Genomic DNA, 19,613 nt, shown 5'->3' with positions numbered 1-19,613 from the left:
CCCTGCCATGCCATGGGGATGTAGCAGGAGCCCAGGGAGAGGACTCTGAGCCCAGTTGAAGGCTACCTGCAGTGCTGGCACGCAGAGCCGCGTCCTGCCGCACACACCATTCAATTAACCGCCGGCTCCGCCAGGAGCACAGCAACAAAGCTTCACCGGTAACAGAGGATTTTTTGAGTCAAAATGAAGACTACTTCATCTCTGTTAGAGCTAAAGATGTCTTTATCTCAGAAAATATAATACTTTGACATGGAAGCAGCAGACAATAGTATAAACACAGGGATAGATGGCAGTGGCGGGAACTGCTAGCAAGCACACATTTATTTATATTTGGTTTATGCTGTGAAAATCCCCAGACAAATATATTTTTCCCCACATTGTTTTACTGCTCTAAAAAAAAAAAAAAAAAGATACAGGAAAGCAGCCAAAGGACCTGGTGTGCCATTCCCTTCCCCACCAGAGCAGCTGTCCTCGTGTATCCTGGGGGTCACTCTCTCTGGCTGCATCATTTGTTTATTTTGGGTGCATTGCAGTCTCCATCTAGAGTGTTGCGTGTTGGTGTAAGACTGATGGATGCAGCATCACTGGAGCCAAGGAACAAGCATGAGAGAAGCCCCTGCTCCCACGTATCCTGCTCCCCTGCAGGGGAAAGGCAGATATGGTTTTGGTACATGTGCAGCAGCAACTTCTGCTCAGGCTGCGACTAAATCACTTCACTGCTTTGCTCCCCAAACGTAAAATGGAGGAAGAAAAGCCACTGCCATCTCTCACAAGGAAACCATCAAGAAAAATGCAGCAATTAAGAGGCTTAATACTACTGAGTTTGGAAGCATGTAATTATTTTTAAAAGGCTTTTATTTTTAACCCGCAAGGAGATTTCAGAAATATTAGTGTGCAAAAGAAAAGAGCTCCTGTATGCCACTATCTTAGCCCGCTTCTCAGCTTGGGGCGATGCCAACGTACCTCCTAAAGGGCTGCTCCGGTGCACAGTGGTTCGTCTTTGCCATGGCAGGCACCGCGAGCACTCTGTTCGGTCACACTCACTGTCCATCGGCCTTTGTAAACATGCATACAATTTGTAATTTTCTATTGCAAAAAGACTACTGAAAGATGGAAATATATGTAACTCTAACACATTGCCACACAAACCTTCATGCTGGCAGTGCTAACCCCAAGGCTTTTAAAAACTAACAGAGAAAAATCAAGAGTTTCAGTCCAAGGGAACGCCCTGTGGCTCAGGTGGTCACTCGCAGACCACAAATAATCATCAGCAGAGGCCAAGGAGAGCAGTCTGCAAAAGCAGCTTCTCCACAGGTCTTTGGCAGAACCACCGGGGAAAGAGTTGGCCGAGCAGCTCCTTCCCTTGCCAAGCCTTAGTCACTGCTATCAGCCCCCTTCAGCCTCACGAACACAAAGGTCACCCAAACATTATTTCATAAAGACAGAGCAAAGTGCCAAGTCCAAATCTGTGATATACATCATTTCATTAGGTGGAATGTATTTACCTTGGGGTTTTTGTGGGTTTTGTTGTGAATTAGAACAGAATTAAAACCAAATAAAAATAGCAAAGATCCATCAAGCCCCGCTTTAAAGTTAATTGACTAAAGTGACCAACCCAAAATGTTACGCGTCAGCCTACAAGGGGGTCTTTTTATAGAATGAGTAATTTTAATTAAATATAGTCAATTTCAGTATCCTCATTCAATGCCCTTTTTCTTTTTTTTTCTTTTTTTTCTACTAAAGAACACACTTTTATTCAAAAGTCTCTGCTGAATGATGGCCTTTGTCTAATCTTGCCATCCAGTACATTGCTGACTATGCAGCAGCGCTGAGGGCATGGGGAAGATGACAAACGTGGTCTTACCCAACAATAAGTCACCTTTTATAACTGATCCACAGATAAATTTCTTAGAATCAAGCATGGCTGATTTTCGTGGCTGCAAAAACAACCCTTGATTCTTGCCATCTCAGTTTTGAGGCTAGTCCTGCCCATAGGTATGTTTGATGAAGAACGGAAGATCCCGTAGAAACCCTCCCTGATGCTTTCTTGGGCAAGGAATAAAGCAGGGGACCAAGAAATTGTCTAGATGTGCTGATACCAGAATATTTGGGGAAGAGAACAGAAAAGTTAAAGATTAGTGATGGATTAGAAATGAGCAACAGATAGCATCTCACTTTGAAGCACATTTTAGTGCTTCCTTTCTAGTCTTCTCTAATGCCAGAAGAATTTCACTAAGGAAACAGCAATTTGTTTCAAAGTGCAACTAAGTCATAAACTTGCCCAACTGCCTTACATCAGATGAACGGTGAGACTTTGCATTTTTGCATGTTGAAACAAATTCTATTTAAAAAGCTCTGTGCTAACCAATCAATGAGGAAACAAGTTGAATGAGAAGTAAAGCAGCATGCAAGAAACCTCCCATCTTCCAGGTGCTTCCAGCCCCACAAGGGCACGCAGGGAGGAAGCTGATGCTGATGCAGAGTCCAAACAGGAGGGCACCCGCTGTGGTCAGTCTTCCAGAAACACCTGCACTATATCACTGTGGTTTGTAAGCCAAGAGTCTGAGGAAAGGCTCCATACACCTCACCTTGCTGAGGACTCGGAGCGTAAATTGTCTCCTCTGCTCATACACTTCTTAATGAAGTACCTGTCTGAAAGTAGACATAGCAGAGAGGATCATCCATATTAAATGGCAACAGTGAAAGACACAGAAGCCTTTAAAAGTAAATAATAACACCATGCCCCATCATCACCTTCAAAACAGCAGGAAAAAAACACAAAGGACCAATGAATAGTTAATTCTCCATACTCCACCATACAGCTGCTATAGAGCAAGTGTTTCTTGTTTTGAAAGAGAGGGTTTTTAGGAAATGTGGATATTTAAGAGGTATTTTAGAATTATTTTCATAGGAAACAAGATGTGGACCTGGAAGTGATGCTGATTTTGGGTCAGATGTTGTAATTCTATATCACTTACACGTACTCTTCCCAAATAGCTCTATATGACTTATTTTTCTGAGTGCAGTCAGCTTGCATGTCAGCCGACACCAGCAGCATGGTATCAATAGCTGGCGTACACACAGGTAAAGGTAGCATTAAGGACTTTATGTGCTATGCATAAAAAAAAAAAAAATTGACAAGAAAGAGAAATTCCATGACTTCTATAGTTTTCTGACATTGTCTTCCTTTCCTGTCCTAATATCTGCCCCACTTAGTCTCCATGTGGTTCTTCCCATGGCAGCTGTGTGGACACAATGGTGTGATGCTAGCGCTAACACTTGCCCAGAACAGATAAGGCCTCTTTGCAGCTTGTATCGACTGAGCTGCACAAGAGACACTGGAGATAAGTGGTTTGGAATCAAGTGGGCAGGGAGCTACTGAGAGAGTGAAGCAAGAATACGCCTAAATTCCCAGAGGGCTCTGAATAGTCACAAATCAAAGCAGAGCTGAATTACATCTTCATCCATAGCAGAAAAGTGACTTTGAGCAAAAAAAACAAAACAAAAACCTTTATAACAAAGCCATTTGAGCAGAAAAACTTCTCAGCTGCTCCTCCAGCACTTCAGAGCACTTAAGGCTCTGCCCGAATGCGCCCTCTTAGAAATCACAGAATGGGACTGAAGACAACGGCCTCAAACCCAATGCAGAAAGCTCTTTCTCTGCTTGAACCAGCTCCCACCAGAAGGAAAGTGATTTAATGCAAATGGAAGACAACCACCACAACTTTGGGGTTGTGAGGAGCGAAACCACAGCTATGGGGCTACAGAAGGAAAAGAGCAAAGGAAGGAGGTGGTTTCTGGCAAAGCATCAGCCTCTGCCTCCACATCAACCCTTCTCCATTCTCACCGAGACGGCGAGACATGGGCAGACTGTGGAATTCCTCCTGGCTGCCCTACTCCAGCCTAAGCTGCCCAGTTTAAGTAGGTTTCAAGGCCAGAAAGGTGGCGTTTTCATGGCAACACAACTACTAGGCAATAGCAATCTTGCTGTTAAATCCCAGTGAAGCAAAGGCAGCTGGAGAGGATTCTCTCTCCTGCTTTGTCAGTAAAACACCAGTATCTTATTTCCAATAATATAGGGGCTTCAAAACAGATTTGCCACTCTGCAGAGTAAAGACCTTGTTTTTTCCAGAGGTGAAGGCAAACCTGCAAGGCAGCTGCTTTTTTTAAGGTAGCATGAAGATGTAAGAATAAGATGGTTTTCAGAAGAAGAGCTAAAAGTAACACTTACTCATTTGGCAATCCCAGCAACCACATTCCTTCCTACCTGTGACAGTCTCTTCCTCCCACCCCCATGCTCATTCCTTCCAGCCACATCCTTTCCTCTTGCTATCATTGAGGTCAATGTTGTTAACATGAAGGCTAATGCAGGGTGTGTTTTAAGCCCAAATTCCTGAAAACAGAGTCCCTGTCTGATTTTCAGTGTCGATGATAATGAAGGTGAGTTTACCCTGCATAGCAAATAGTGCATAGCAGTAGACAGGAATGTCGAGGCTCCCGTTCAACCCTATGAGTAATACATCGAGTAGGAGTATTTATTCATAAGTTTAGATAGGAGGAAATTGTACTCTGCTCATATAGCACACGTGGCCATAAAGGAAAGCGGCAATTTTTACAGGTAATAAAACTCACTCACTATGTGAAAACAGCTGTATAAACCACTATTTGAATTGTTTTTCTTAAAGTATTTTTCCTTCTATGGAAATAATTTCGCCTCTGATGGTGATGGCTCTCTTCTAGACTATTGCATTTCAAGGCTTGTGAGCTGAAAGAGACACCAGCCCTACTTCCTCACCAACTGCACCAGCTAGAGCTGAGTGTATAAAACACCAGGGCAGAAGAGTGCTTAGTTTCATCCTGCACAACAGAGATTACTTCAGCAGGCACGTGGTCCAAGTTAAAGAGCCCAGAGGGATGTCAGAATAGCCACCAGTTTGGGGGAAAAATCAATAGCCTATGACCTGGATTGAGTGGGAGTTTAGCAGAGGCAACATGGAGCAACTTTAGATGACCAGATGAGAGGATCTCAGAAACTCAGAGTGGTAAACAACTCACCCAAGAAGCCCATTCTCCCACAGAAACATGGTAGCACATTTTGTAATTATTTACCACATCCAGCCTCCTTGCACACACACAGCACTTCTTAGGAAGACTAACCTTGACACTTGGCAAACCAGTAATGCCCTCCCAAACTCAGATTCATCTCCTCCTCTTCCCCAATTAAAGATTTTTCTCATCGCCCCATTTCTCCTGAGTTAACGATGACACTCAGTGGCCAGGAGGATTCCCTGCAGTCACATTCATGTTACAACATCCAACTGTTAATATTCATTATGTACTACACACAGCAAATGTCTTTGTGAGTTTCAAGATCCTAAGACAAGGCTGAAATTATATGGAAAGATCACAGAAGTAGAGGCTCAAGAAAAAGGTGAAAGAAAACCATAACCTTTTTACCAATTTTTGTAGTGACCTGGGAAATATTTTCCATCAATCCCCATCCAGACTGTTAAAAAAAGCAGACCGGAGGAGGCAACGGCAGCCATAGATCAAATTATTAAACAGGCACATTCAGAGAGCACGTAGTCAAAGCAAATCATGCTGCTAACAATACAAAACCAAACCACAAGCTGAAAAGTTAGGTATTTATAATGTAAAACTTGTGTTCTGTTATCCTCTTGCACCCTCAAGGATAGATGCAAAACAACTGTATGAAGTAAAGCTTGAAAGTCTGTGTCTGGAGCTTTGTCCTGTTGCTTTTTGACACAACAGAATTTTTATCAGTGGTTCAGTTCTGATAAGTCAGAGCCTGATGGATAACTGAAAGTGGATCAAAAAACCCCACTATTGTGTAGGAACAAATAAGTGATGAATAATTTAAGTCCACTCTCAGACAGCATTTAATTAGCAGGTTTGAAGGATTGCTATACATCTCTCCAGAAATACAAATCTCACCGGTATGATGTCTTTCAGTTTTGACCTAGACACAATACTGCTCTTTCAGAGGATGGTCAGGGTCAGAAGCGACCTCTGGAACTCACCCAGTCCAAGGGTCACCTAGACCAGATTGCACAGGAACACATCCAGGCTGGTTTGAACCTCTCCAGAGAAGGAGACTCCCCATCCTCCTTGGGCAGCCTCCCTGCCACACAAACTGTTCTCAATCCATCTCACTATTCACTCATCTAAATCACACTTCCTAAGCTCCCCCCAGGAGGATATTATGAGAGACAACGCCAAAAGACTTGAAGTCAAGGTAGACAACATCCACTGCTCTCCCCCCAGCTCATGCCATTACAGAAGGCTGTCAGATTGGTGAATCCATGCTGACCACTCCCAACAACCTTCTTTTCCTCCAGATGCTTAGAGATGCCACCAGGAATGTTCTATCACCTTTCCAGGGAAGGAAGTGAGGCTGATTGGCCCATAGTTTCCTGAGTCCTCCCTTCTTGCCCTCTTAGAAGACTGGAGTGACAATGAATTAAATATTTGTTTTACAGCATTCCTGTGCTGCAAGAAAAAAAATAGAAATTAGATAACACACTTCAGCCATTTTAAGACTAGGTATTTCCTAGAGTCTGTTTCTCACAGTAATTCTCCTGTCCCCTGAAGTGCTGTGCTTATTATTTTTCAGGGAACAGTTTGACACTTTTCTCAGTACATCAATTCTGGACTGTATCTTAGGCCGATGCACAAAAAGCAGGAACCATTCTTTAAGTGCATGCAGATGCTGACAGAATATTAAACCGCGTATTTTGCTCCTTCTGACAATAACAATTCCACTCATTTAGGATTGCTTGCTTCTCCTTGGACCAGAACATTAATGCATCACAAAGGAAAAGGGTTTCCATCCTATTTATTTGCAAAGGGAATTAATTTAAATGTTATACAGGGGTTTTGTTTTGTTTCTTATCATTGTGGCATAACTGTTTTCTGTCACTCCAGTGAAAGCATCAGTAAGTTACACCTTATTATTAAAGGCTATTACAGCTGCCAAGTCAAACACTCAAAATACGGGAAATGCAAGAATTCAGGTTTGGTTCCCAGCATGTCTACATTGCGATTCTAACTTTAAAATAAGACGTGCCTTTGAGTGCTCTGAATTTTTTATGCTCACAACAGCAACAACTGAGCATAATTCAGGCACCTTGAACACACTCCCGGTGATGGCCACATCTCTCCGTTGCCTACGAGCAGGTTCAGGGACTATCCTGATTGCACTGAGGATTTGTGAATGTCCACCATGGACTACTGCTGAAGGAACATCAGCAAATAATACACCAGAATATCACACAGAGTACTCAAAATAAGGAACATGTGACTGAAAACCATTTGGGAGAGATATCATTCAAGACATTTCTCCAACATCACATCAGAAGTCTATATAATGTGGAGAGGAACTGAATGAGCACAGGAACTCCTGGTAATGAAGCACACTCGAGTCACCATGCAGGGGCATCTTATGTGCCATCTCACCAACTGTAAGAGCCACAAAACACTCAAATACACCCAAGGACAGAATTTCAGAAGCGGTAACATCTCAGGATGAAGAGGTCTCATCTAGGTTGCACATACTCAGAATAAACTAACACAGTTCAACACTGACAAGCAAATTGAACATCCTCACAGCCCTTTGGCCTTTCTTGGAGCTAAAGGAAATTTTATAAGCTCCATCTCTTCAAGAAGAAAAGAAGCCTAGAAAATAGCATCATTAATCCTCGCCCCTTCTCTCTATTTATCACTCTAAAGGTGGAAAAGTAAATTAAAACACTCCGGTGTAAAGAAGCATGAGAGAACTGGGGGACTCTACCTTCCATAAAATATTAAATCCGATCCACTGACGAGAAGACCAATTTCTGATTATTAAACAGACATTTAAAGTACAACTCAGAACGACTCCAGCTGCCGAAATAAGAGACCTCAGCTTTGCAAAGCCCTGACACATTAATGCGAATCCCTGCCAGATTAATCAGCAAGGAAAGCCAGCATAGTGACCCACAGTGTGACTTTTGTCCATAGTACTCAGCTTCCTCAGCAAGACCCATGCAGGATTTACACCAGCCAGGAATTAATCTTAGGAAGGAACTTAGTTTTTTACGAAGACTGACAGATGGGACTGCGCTGCCCACGAGCCTCCTGTCTCTGTTACACAGGACCTGTCAGCCAAGCAGGCCACTTTATTTACATGGCAAGTGCTGAGCATATGACTGCATAGCAAGCCCATGCTACCCAGGTAATTCTAGACTACCTGCCAACAAGTTATTTCTTTGCTTTCTCCCATCTTCAAGCCTGCAGCTGCTACATAGCAGTGATCATACTCTGACTTTATTCAAACAACCTACAATAAATAAACAGTTAACAAAGAAGTCTATTTAGCAAATAATAGCTGCTATTAAGATTAAGAGCAACTAGGTGTGCACATTGCTGGGAAAATTAGTGGGTATGACATTTACTAGGAGGCTGTTGGAAAACAAATGAAGGTCAGTCAGAGGCTGAACTTGTCACTCAGGCCTTGCTTAACTTGGATAACCCAGCGAACGGCTCTCTCGAGCTCAGAAGGCTCTCATACAGGTATCTCATGAGGTTTCTTAAAGAAAATATCCACAACACAAGGAGTTCCCACAGAGCAGAAGGCACAACCCAGGGTGCAGCCTGCACCCAAAGGCTGCCAGGGCAGGTACTTCCACTGTGCCTTGAAATAATAACGCCTGGCTGGCTGATAAGACAGTGTCAGATCTAGGAGAACCTACAGCTTGGCCAGGTGATTACAATGAAAAAAAAAAAAAGAGTTTCTTTCTGAACAAGAGAGGTGAGAGTGCTTCCAAATCTCCTGTTCTCTTCCTCCACCAGCCCTGATGGGCAACAGAGCCGTTATCCAAAGCCCAGACACCCCATGAAATCATGCAACCAGGACGTGGGGGGAAATTCTCTCCTTTCCCATCCTTTCAGAGGCCTGCGTTATGCCCTGAAAATATATCAGTTTAACTCCCTCCTTTCTGAATTCTGTTTGCAAGCTGCACCTTGGGATATTGCATCGCATCTAAATGAAAATAAAGGACAAGTAGAATATGGAGATCATCAAAATAGGAACTGCAGGTGCTGAAGAGGTAAGAAAATCATGCATAACAGCATGATTAAAAGAATGTATTCCTTGCGTTTTACCTGCAGAAATCAAAGCACTTCACAACAGCAGTAAACATTATAATCTGTTTACAGCCGAGAGACTGAAGCACAGCAAAGAATTTATCCCACATCCAGCAAACAGCATCAGGAATCGCACCAACTGCCCAGCAGCCGCTTTACTGTTCTGTGCCCAGCCCTGCACCATCTGAGGACATCCAATAACTGACAGGTGAGTAGGAAAACGGAAACTGTGGGAATGAAGAAGAACAAGAGAGATCTGTATTTTTCAGTTACCCTGCATGACACTCAACTCTACTAGCTTTAAATAATTGCAGTGCATACATCTTCATGAGACTTATTCAGAATAAGATGAATCATATCCAAGAAGTACCTTTTTCTCTGCCCTCGTTTTCCATTCTAGTTATCTAAACAGTCACACTGACGCAGACATTGACACTGTGAGCACTTCAGCTTTGCTGGGTGAGAGTTTTGTGCCAGATCTCTGTGTATTTGCCTGTGCAATAATAATACCAAGACTATGAATATACCTCTCAAAAACATCCCTGTTGAGACAGAGAACTGGGCAACTATTTATCAAATCTTTAAGTCCTAAAGTGTTCATATTGGAACCAACAGGTATCCTTTTCATATGATTAATTTCATCACAATAGATGAAATAATCTTATTTTTCTGGTCTCTGTCAGCCCAAGTTACTTTTGGAAATAAAGCATCAAAACCAGATACATTTCAGCCCAATCCTACAAAACTTCTTTTTTGGCCAAAAACAGCTTTCTCCCAGTTGTCCGAGAAGAAGCAAGAAGGGCCTGTGGATACGGGTTATTTCTAAAAATAAAAAAAATCCAACATTCCATCACTAAGTATCAACAGCCCTAATTCAGATGAGCAAGAGCCACACGCTGCCTCCCCACAGTGATGTACTGGGAAGCACAGAAGGACAAAGACAAGCTTGAGATGGCCCTGGCAGTAGGTCGTACCATATCTAGGCAGGACACACAGTGTCTAAAGTGCAGACCACATCCACAGATATAAAGAAACTTCCTCAACTACTTCTCCAAAAGCAATCATCCATCCTGAATTTTTTCTTTTTCGGTGCAAATATGCAACTACACGGACATTTAAATATAGATATATATTCACAAGACCCGCTAAGTATTAAAAGCCCTTTGTTTTGCACCGTGAGCTTGTGCCAACCCAACATACTAGTCACCCAAAGCACCCTAAGACACATGGATGACGTACTGCCAGCCAGTGTCACCGAGAAGGCAGAAACACCGAAACTCCGGCAAACAAGTGACTCATCTCCTGGGCATCTCTGAGCTTCTATTGCTCCAACATCATCACCACAGAGCATGCCAGAATATGCCAACTGGCTTGATATGAACATGATTTCAAGATACTTCTGAACTGTCCAAGACTGCTTTCACGCTTAGAAGCGCAGAGGAAGCTTCATAAAAGTATCATTTTACTTCTTCCTTGGGATCATATTGATGAAACTGTTTTAAGCCCATTCAAGGCAAAAAGCTGTTCACACAAATGGTTCCAGCTGTAACAACTGCCCAGATCATTATTTCACTCAGACAGTGAAGCCGACTGGACACTGAAGATGAGGTCCAGGCTGACACAACTTCAGCAGTGTAGCCAGCTGCCAAAAGCCTTTTTCCAGCTCTGCTTTCTCATGGGCAACTTCCCTGCAATTTTGTCAGGTCCAGACCTTGGCTGATCATTCCTAGACACCCTTACCCTATCATACAAATGTTGTGCCAGATTTTTTACAGTTTGTAGAAAAATCCTTAGCAGGATTGCACCAAATTGAGGCTACAAATAGAATTCAAATAAAAACTCAGTAGGGACACGAACATCAACACAGTTTTATGGCCAATACAGCTTTGATTTTGCTATGGAAGAACCACTGAGCCCAGAAAGAGTTAAACAAGGCTGAGCTTTCTCGCTGCCCCCAGACCTGTAAAGTAAATAAATAGCAGACATTTCTAGGCTGAGACATGGTCCCGTTATCAGCCTGGAGGGGATTTATATCCACAAGTTAAGCCATAAGACGATGTGCTTATGTAACCGAACAGTTTATATGGCACCAAAGGGCTCCAGGCACTGCTTTAATGCCTTATAAACTTCCAGGCTAGGGGGTACTTCATATTTACACTCCTTCCCTCACTACCTTGACGGTTCCTTGGGATTTTAGCATAGCACGGTTATGCTTTGTTTAAAAACTTGAAAAGTAATTTCATGCCACGTTGGCATATGACTTCATTGTTGTGTCAGAATTAAAAAGAAATCAACTATCATGTTCCTGTTCACTGCCTTTGTCATATATATGAAGTTTATTTTGTTAAGTAATACTAAGAGCTGAAGACTGCAGCAATCCAGCACCTGCTGCCGGGCCCGCCACGTGATGTCCCCTCACCACTTTGTGATGCTTTGTCATTTCATTTATTCAGACAAGCAGAAAGCCAATGTAGCACCTCGGGCTGACAACACCCACAGCAGCTCTCGAGCAAACTGCTCCTGGCTGCCGGTACATCACCGCTCACTCCCAGAGCTTCTGAGCAAACCATCCCACAGTCTTCCTGTTGTTACCAATGGACTGAATTTGCAAACAGCTTGCTTTCAAATGAATTCACAGCTTATGAAACACACGCTAGTAATACGGACTTGCGTGATCAGGACAGCTGCAACTGCATACCTGGCCAAGAACTTCAGTTTTAACATTAACGGGGTATGTGATCCCTGCAACTGCTCAGTCTTTGATCTCTCCCCATCCAGTTTTCTCACCACATACCACAACTCTCATGCGATATAGAGATACATTACTAAGGTAATGCAAATTTGCAGCCCTTTTCTTGACCACCAGCTCGTAAGGGAAAAGCAAGGGTCCCCTGTTCTGCCTCACACTCCTGCCCTGTTCTTGGCTGTCCAAGCGCTGGGTTCAGAGGCACCTGCACAGCAGCGGCAAGCCCAGACCAGCCCTGTGTCTACAAATCCACATCAGTCATTTGAGGAAAGATCTCCAAGGGCTAAGTGTTGTGATGAAAAATTATTTTGTATTCATCCAAAACCAAAACAAATCAGTCTCACTGAAGCCAGGACACCTAACCCCTGAATTGCTTCCAGGCAAGATCAGCAGCAGATGATATAGTGTCATGCCTTATAAATGTCACATAACAGGGCCAAAACTGCTTCTGCCTCCACTGATGATAAGGGACAATGGACTGTTGTGCTCATATGCTTTGGCCTCCAGTGTTACCCAAGCCTGGGAGCTCATCAGGAATCACTCCAGGTGGAAATTGTCAGGAATCATCCCTTTGCTAGTCTGAAAAGCATATTTTTGCAAGCCATTTTCCTTTGGAAAAGGATGTTTTATTCATCCTGATTAAGAATTCTTTTTTGCATTCCTCTGGAGAGTTTAAAAAAGCAGTATTTAAAACGGATTTTCAAAAACCTGATGGAAGAGAGGAGAAAGTCAGGACTTTTTTAATCATGTCCTGGCTAGAGAGCTCAAAAATGAGCTAGTAGAGCACTTGCAGCTTTAGGATATGTCTCCGCAGCTGGAAGTTAGCAGGTTTAATTGGAGTTGTGAATCTGAAGAAGGAAATCTGCAGTCTGTCTGGGTAAGTAGGAACAGACCAGGAACAAGCCAGGGTGGACCTCATTTAACCCACCATGTGAAGGGACACTCCGCTTCCACACGCTGGAGAAAAACCCAGGAAAAAAAAAAAAAAAGACATCTGATTTTTATTATTGTTCCTTATCATCCCAATAAGATGGTTTTATAGGTGTATTTCTAATAAGCCTTTACATAATTTCAGGAGCTACATGGGTTCAGCTTCTGAAACCGCAGATTTATGTACAGGTGAAAACAAAAGGTACTGTGTATGATACGGCCCTACATAGGCAGAAGCACAGTTACCTTGTATAGACAGGTATTCAGAGATAAATACACAAACACACATCCCTCAGTGCCTCTACATGCTAAAAGGCCCACAAAAAAGTTAACATAGAATTTTACATTAAGATGAGCAACGGAGGTTTAGAGTTGCATGTGCAGAATTTCAATACCAGTGTTAAAGAAGTGCTGTGAGTTTCTTAAATTAAAACCACAGTGAAATGGTGAAGTGGCTTTTTTTTTTTTTTAGGGTCAGAAACCAATCATCATGACATCCTTTATATTTATAAATGCACATGACTCATTCAGGCATCTTTGTTGAAGTGGCAGATTTCTTTCCAGTAATGTAATAGCTGAATGAGTTTATCGTGAAAAAACAAACCACCGTCATTGATATTCACATTGAGAAAGCGGAGAGACTTTAGAAAAATCTCTACTTGCATTTGACATTTCTCCCATCTCCAAACGAAGAGTACGCATTCCACAGGACTGTTTGTTCCTGGAAAATGCAGCCCCAGCTCGACTTCATATATTAATTTGTCTAGAACAAACACTTTGTACTTACAAACAATGTCTTAATTGACTAAACAAAAGAAGCAGGAGGTTTGCCCCACGTAACAATTGAATTTATATTTGCTGTGTCTTCTTCCACATTTCAAAGGATGTGCATAAAGTCAAGGATAATTACCTGAACACATCAACAAATCTCTTGTGCCAAAACTCTGCAAAGTAGGTACATATTTTACGCCTGGATCTCTAACCAGGTACCGATGAAACCAGACATTTTTTTCTGATGAGAAGAAAAGAGAGTGTGCCTAGACAGATGCCGTGGGTCAGACCACTGTCACTTGACTCATGGGTACTCTCCAAACTGAGTTACGACCTATTGCGTATCTTTGACCTCTTGCATACTCCTTAATGTTTCAATCTTTGTCATGCAGAGCACAGCATGAAGCACATCACTGTATTAACAGTCCACATATCCTTAATGCTCTAGGCAAAGCTCTCAAAACTGCCTTTAATTCAAAGATTTCAGAGACTATGAATGAGTTTCCAATGATGAGGGCAAAACAACTGCTTCTCTTACCTTACCCAGAAGGTTCCAAGTAGCTCTTATTTACTTACATCAGAAGTCACAGATGTTTGAATTCATTTTTGCCAGGGATTAACAGACAATATAAAGCATCGTCATTAGGCAGTGAAACTAATTAAATTTCAACAGCCTGGAAAATCATTTCAGGTTTCCTATACAAAAATGTTAATTCTGTAAGATGCCTGATCCTCAGTCCTGACCTGGCTCCTTTACACTGAAACAAGAGAGAGAGAGCATCTACATTATGCACTTTTAAAGTGAAATTAGTGCTGAAGAGATGTCCCAAGCCATCAGGCACATGAACAGAACACTCCCACTCAAAACGGGGTACAGCAACAGGAGACGCCTCATTCTGCAGGATATCACATAGCTGAGACCCAAAGTTCGCAACAATTCACGTAACTGAGACAATCCTCAATTTTAGTTTAAAACTATTCATGTTAAAAAGTCTTTCCACAGTCCAGTTACCTAACTATTTTGTTTGCAAACAAGAAACTCTTAAAACTGGACTCATGCCTGCATTTTCTGCCCCTGGCCTGGCATTTCCAGCGGACCCTGCAATGCTCAGTTGGACAGAGACTGGTCAAGAAGAGCTTTCCAGCGAAGCCATGCAAGCCATCCATCACCACCTGCCATTTGCCTCTCCCTGACCTATGCAGGACACCAGCCAAGACTTAAAGTTATTTCCAAAGCTCTCAATCCCCAGGGCAATGCTGCCAAGAGGAGGCAAACTACCATCACTTATGGAATTGTCCTTGGGGCCACCTCTGCTGCCTGACAGAGCAACTGGAGATGGCTTAACAGAACTAGAGCAGGGACAGGGTCTTGTATGGAACCTTCTTGCTTCTTCCATACACGTTGCACACCTTGTTCTCCTTGTAACACCTCCCAAGGCCCAGATTATCTGTCTGAAACTGACACAGAACCTTCTCTTTCGTGACACTCTCAACTCGCTACACTTGCATATGAGGCACACTCCAACCACTTCCCTGCCCAGATATGTCAAACTTTCATATAAATTTATAGTATTAATCAGTTCAGTGTTCAGCCTCCAACAGCCTATTCTTGTGTTTATGTTGAAGCAGAGCCCACAAAGGACTGCAGCATCCAAACTAGCAATTATTTTGGCAATGCATAGAACTACACGGATCCAGCACAAGCGCAAAAGCTCTATCAGCTTTTCTTTTTTTGAATGGAACAGGAGGTATTTTTCTTAAGTGCTAAGTATTTAATATTGCAACAGCTGCTAAACTCATTAAGCCAGCTCAGACAATGATCACATCATTATCATTATTCCATTTAAAGCACTTTTAAGAAGACTAACACAATACAATCATTAGAACATTTTTCTGGCAGTTAACATCCTTATTTGTTGCGAGGGTGAGAAGTGAATTGAAGCTTCCTCATTTTTCTTTCATTAAGGTCTCAATTAGAAAATCAATGACTTACTGAGGTCAGAAAAACATTTCAACGTCCCAGTTTTTTCGCTGAAGATCACAGAAATTTCACCGGACTTCAAGAGCTGAGGAAATTGAGCTCGTTGTTTGTGAATCAGCACCAGTATGAATATTATTAATCACTCTGCTTTATTATTAGAATAAAATTCATGTTTCTTACTACTTGTGTTTTGCAAATGCAGTACGAGAATACTAGTATGGTTACTATAGAATACAAACACAGCATCCCAGAAGAGATAATCCCTTGCTACATTTCACAAACCTGCATGCCCAAAGGCAGGCAGAATATTCCCCAAAGAGCAGCGTGCAAAGGACACCGATTGCAATAATCCTGTTACATAGCACAGAGTAGAAGTGCCAGGAAGCCAGCCCGCACCGCTGCTGCCCCTGCATCCCACCCAGCACCTGGAGGGAAGAAGTTGCTGTGTGGGTGACAAGAGACACAAATCTTTTCTGACAGCCTGACAGCAGGCTAAAGCTACCCAAACCTGAAAACTCTGTCAGCAAACAGGCTGGTGGTTGGATATCTGCCATCAGCAGAACTTCACATCCATTGCCGAGCTATAAAGGTGGCAGGTAGCACTTATTCCATTAAGGACTGTGTGCTCTTTTTAACCGTGTGCAGTTTAAAGCTGATAGGTGAAGGATAAGGATGGGACAATTTCATGTCAATGAAAGAAGTATTTTAAACAAACTGCTGTCTTGCCCAACTCCTCACAGTTTCCTGCACTTCACAAAATAGAGAAAACTGCTAGAAAACCAGTAAAACTAAAAAGCAGCAGCATTTAATCAAAAATGTGGAAATACTTTCTATTCACAATTGTGTCATTAAACTGGGGAAAGGTCTGTCCTGGCATGATACGGCCAAGAGCCAGCAAGGAGCCAACACAGCCCATGTCCACATCTCCCCCTTTCGGATGCTCACTGTATGCTGTGATTTTTTCTCTTGTACTCTTAAGGATGCACACAAGGACATCATTATCAACTTGACACAATTGCCTCAAGATCCTATAGCAGTAAATGCAGGAACGGCATAAACTTTATGAATACAAGATCTCCCAATTTTCATTCTTTATTATGTGTTTCATGTTACTGATTTTTCTTTCCTCTCACACAAGAGTCAGGGCAAGAATTGCAGACTACAGCTAGACATAACACGGTTCAAATCAGCTCATATAATCACAGAGAATAAAACCTGTCAAGTGCACAGCTATAACACATATACTATAAGCAGCAAGAATGCACGTGGGCAAACCTGTTCGAGTATCATCAGGAGCTAGAAAACATCTTTAATCATATGTACATGTCCACATTTCTCCAATTACAGACACTGGAGCTTGGATACAGGGCGACACTGAAGATGCAAGCAATAGCATTGGAAGAAATTCAATTAGAGTGCTGAACAGGTAGTGGGAGCGGCATAAGTGAATGACTCAGGAAGCAATGCAGTCCTGACATCAGGAGGAAATTCTTGCATTTCCAAAACTTTTGATCACTTTAGCTGAAATTGTCAAAGGGACTTAAAAGTTACAGGGACAATTGTCAGAAAGGCTGCAAAGCATCGATCATGAATCGTTCCTTTTCTAATGAAAAGAGTCTAAACCTTGTCATTTTTCTGACAGTTGTGAGGATGTGTCATTTCAAGAAGATGCACAATTAACAATCAGCATGCTTCAATATTCTACATTCTGGTTCTCTTCCTTCCGGGCTAAAGGTCTGGATAGCTTCAGATGGAGAAAGTGAACACTGTGATAACGAGTAATCTGTCCTTGGTGTGCTGCCTCCTGCCTCTGCCAGCAGCCAGGGAGCATCTGCTGCCAGAGGAATTTAGGAATCACAGTCCCCACACTTCTTCCAGAATACACAAATCACTATCTTACACCATCCTCTCTGAAAAGTCTTCCACCCCCATCCCAGCTGTAACTTTGAGGTAGTTACAGCGGGACTATCAGCAGCAGCTAAACACAGGCTACATTTGTTGAACCATTTTCAAACTTAAAAGAACTAAAAAAAATAAGACTGAGACCTCCCCATCCCCTCTAGTGAGATATTTTGGTACTAGAACATCATAAGAATAAACATTACACTAAAAGAAACTCAGGCACCAGGGAAGTGTAGGAGTTTGTTGCCTCGTTTATTATAAATAGATGAGCATTTCTATAGCACCCTGATATGCATCTGTGTCTGTAGCAGCAAGGGGAGTTACGGAGAATCAGCAATTTCTGCAAAAGTTGATGTCTGATTAGATGAGGAATATGCAGAGGGATTGCAGGGCACTTTACATAGTTCGGCAGGTGTTATTTCCACACCCCAGAGCTACTGTTTGGCTTTGTCCTAACCTAAACCAGACCAACTCATTCTTTACCCAGAGTTCTGAAGTTTCCCAGGGAAAAAGCATTGGCACTGCAATAGCACACTGAGATTCTGGGCTTTCTGCACAGAAAAAGGGGTGGAATACTTTTCCTCCAGCTCCAGAGTGAATTTTAATGCAGGAGTGAAGCACTAAGCTGGGTAACTCCTCCTGGCTTCCCTGCCAGATCTCTCCAGAGCAGAATCTTTCAAAGACATTTTGTTCCCCAAACAGGAGTTAATAACTAGCGTAAGAGAGAAAAGAAGATCAATTTAAAATAAATGAAAACAGAAAGAACCTAAGACACAGACCTTACGCTCCAGAGGAAGGAAGGGATGAGGGAATGGACAGCAAGCTCTGGTAGCTGAAGGCAATCGGAGCCTTCGGGTATGAAAGGCAGAGCTGCCCCAGTGCAGATTCCACAGGCTCTTCACCCAAATCTTAAAGCATTCAGAAAAGCAGTTTCAGCAAAATATGTGCTTATTGGCTTTGGTATTTATAGGTCCTTTCTCTGACCAGAGAATCTTGGCTTAACAGTATCCTATCAGAGCTCCTCAAACTGCAAAACAGACACCCACTGATATTTCAGTGACAATCTAATGTAGTGAATGAAAACAGATGGTCTTCACCGTTTCACAATCCTCACTATAGGCCTCAGGTTTTTGCAACTCCTCCAAAATGCCTGTGAAAAGGAAGAATTTATAAGCGTTAGTGCTGCACGTTTTTTGAGGACAATCCTTTAAACTTGGATTTAAAGTCCAGACAATATATAGACTTTGATGCTTAAATCAACTTTTATTCATTCTTCTGAATAGGCAAAAGAAAAAAAAAAGAAAAGATTACAAAACAAAGCTAAAATTTCTTGCAATATTTTAACTTTCCTGAAGAAAGATTTACCTTGAATTTTCCTGCTAGAACACCAGGTCAAAACGATGTAGTCTAAACCAATTACTCTGAAAAATTCCCACAGAAAGCTCTGACAGTAATTTGTGCTCCCACAGAATAGCTGGGTTTTTCTGAGCAAGAATTTCCTGAAAGAAAGCAGTTTGCTCAGGCAGTTTCCAAACATATTTCCCAAGATCTTTCAAATCTGCCACCTCTAAATAAGAACACAAACTCTCTAGGTGCTTTTTTTCATTCAGGCATTGTCGCACACAGACAAGCAGGGGCATACACCAAGCTTTCTTCTCTTATTGTTCCTGTCACTATATTAAAAGCTGGTGTAGAGTGAAAAGAATAATCCAAGTCAGTCTGAAGTGTGAATTAAAAATAAACTGAACAAGATTTCTCACAAGACCAACACTGTTAAATCTATTCCTCCAGATACCAAAAATCAGGTTAAAAACAATGATGTTGCAGAAAATTTTTTCTTCATTCACCCTATTTATCTGATCAGTAAAGAGACCCATTTAACACATTTCCCAGGAGTCTTGCTGTCTGGAATGGAAATACAGGAAATCATTCTTTCAGCTATTAAAAGAGAACATGCCCATCAAAAATGATCCATTCGGTCACAGGGAGGATTGGATTTAAGAGATTATCAGCGTATTGGCATATCATGCTTGTAGTATTCCACTACAATAAAGAGTACTTTACATAAATTAATAATCAGAACAATATGTGCCGTTTCAATTATTCCTACAGCAAATTTCACGCTGAGTAAAGTTGCTC

The 19,613-nt window shown here is 42.1% G+C and overlaps 1 protein-coding gene across 3 annotated transcripts in view; it reads right to left on the bottom strand.

Moving 5' to 3' along the window:
• LOC104068683 (uncharacterized) overlaps positions 1 to 18,395 on the bottom strand; it is a 154,558-nt gene extending 136,163 nt beyond the window's left edge. For all 3 annotated transcript variants that reach the window (XM_054083686.1, XM_054083687.1, XM_054083690.1), the window contains exon 1: positions 18,254 to 18,395. The gene's annotated coding sequence lies outside the window, so the exon portion shown is untranslated. The remainder of the gene's footprint in view (positions 1 to 18,253) is intronic.
• Positions 18,396 to 19,613: the final 1,218 nt, after the last annotated feature.

This window comes from Cuculus canorus, chromosome 18 (assembly GCF_017976375.1).
Source record: "Cuculus canorus isolate bCucCan1 chromosome 18, bCucCan1.pri, whole genome shotgun sequence".
Taxonomy (NCBI): Eukaryota; Metazoa; Chordata; class Aves; order Cuculiformes; family Cuculidae; genus Cuculus; species Cuculus canorus.
Note: the sequence above shows the minus strand (reverse complement) of the source record. Positions and strands in the feature narration are given on the sequence as shown.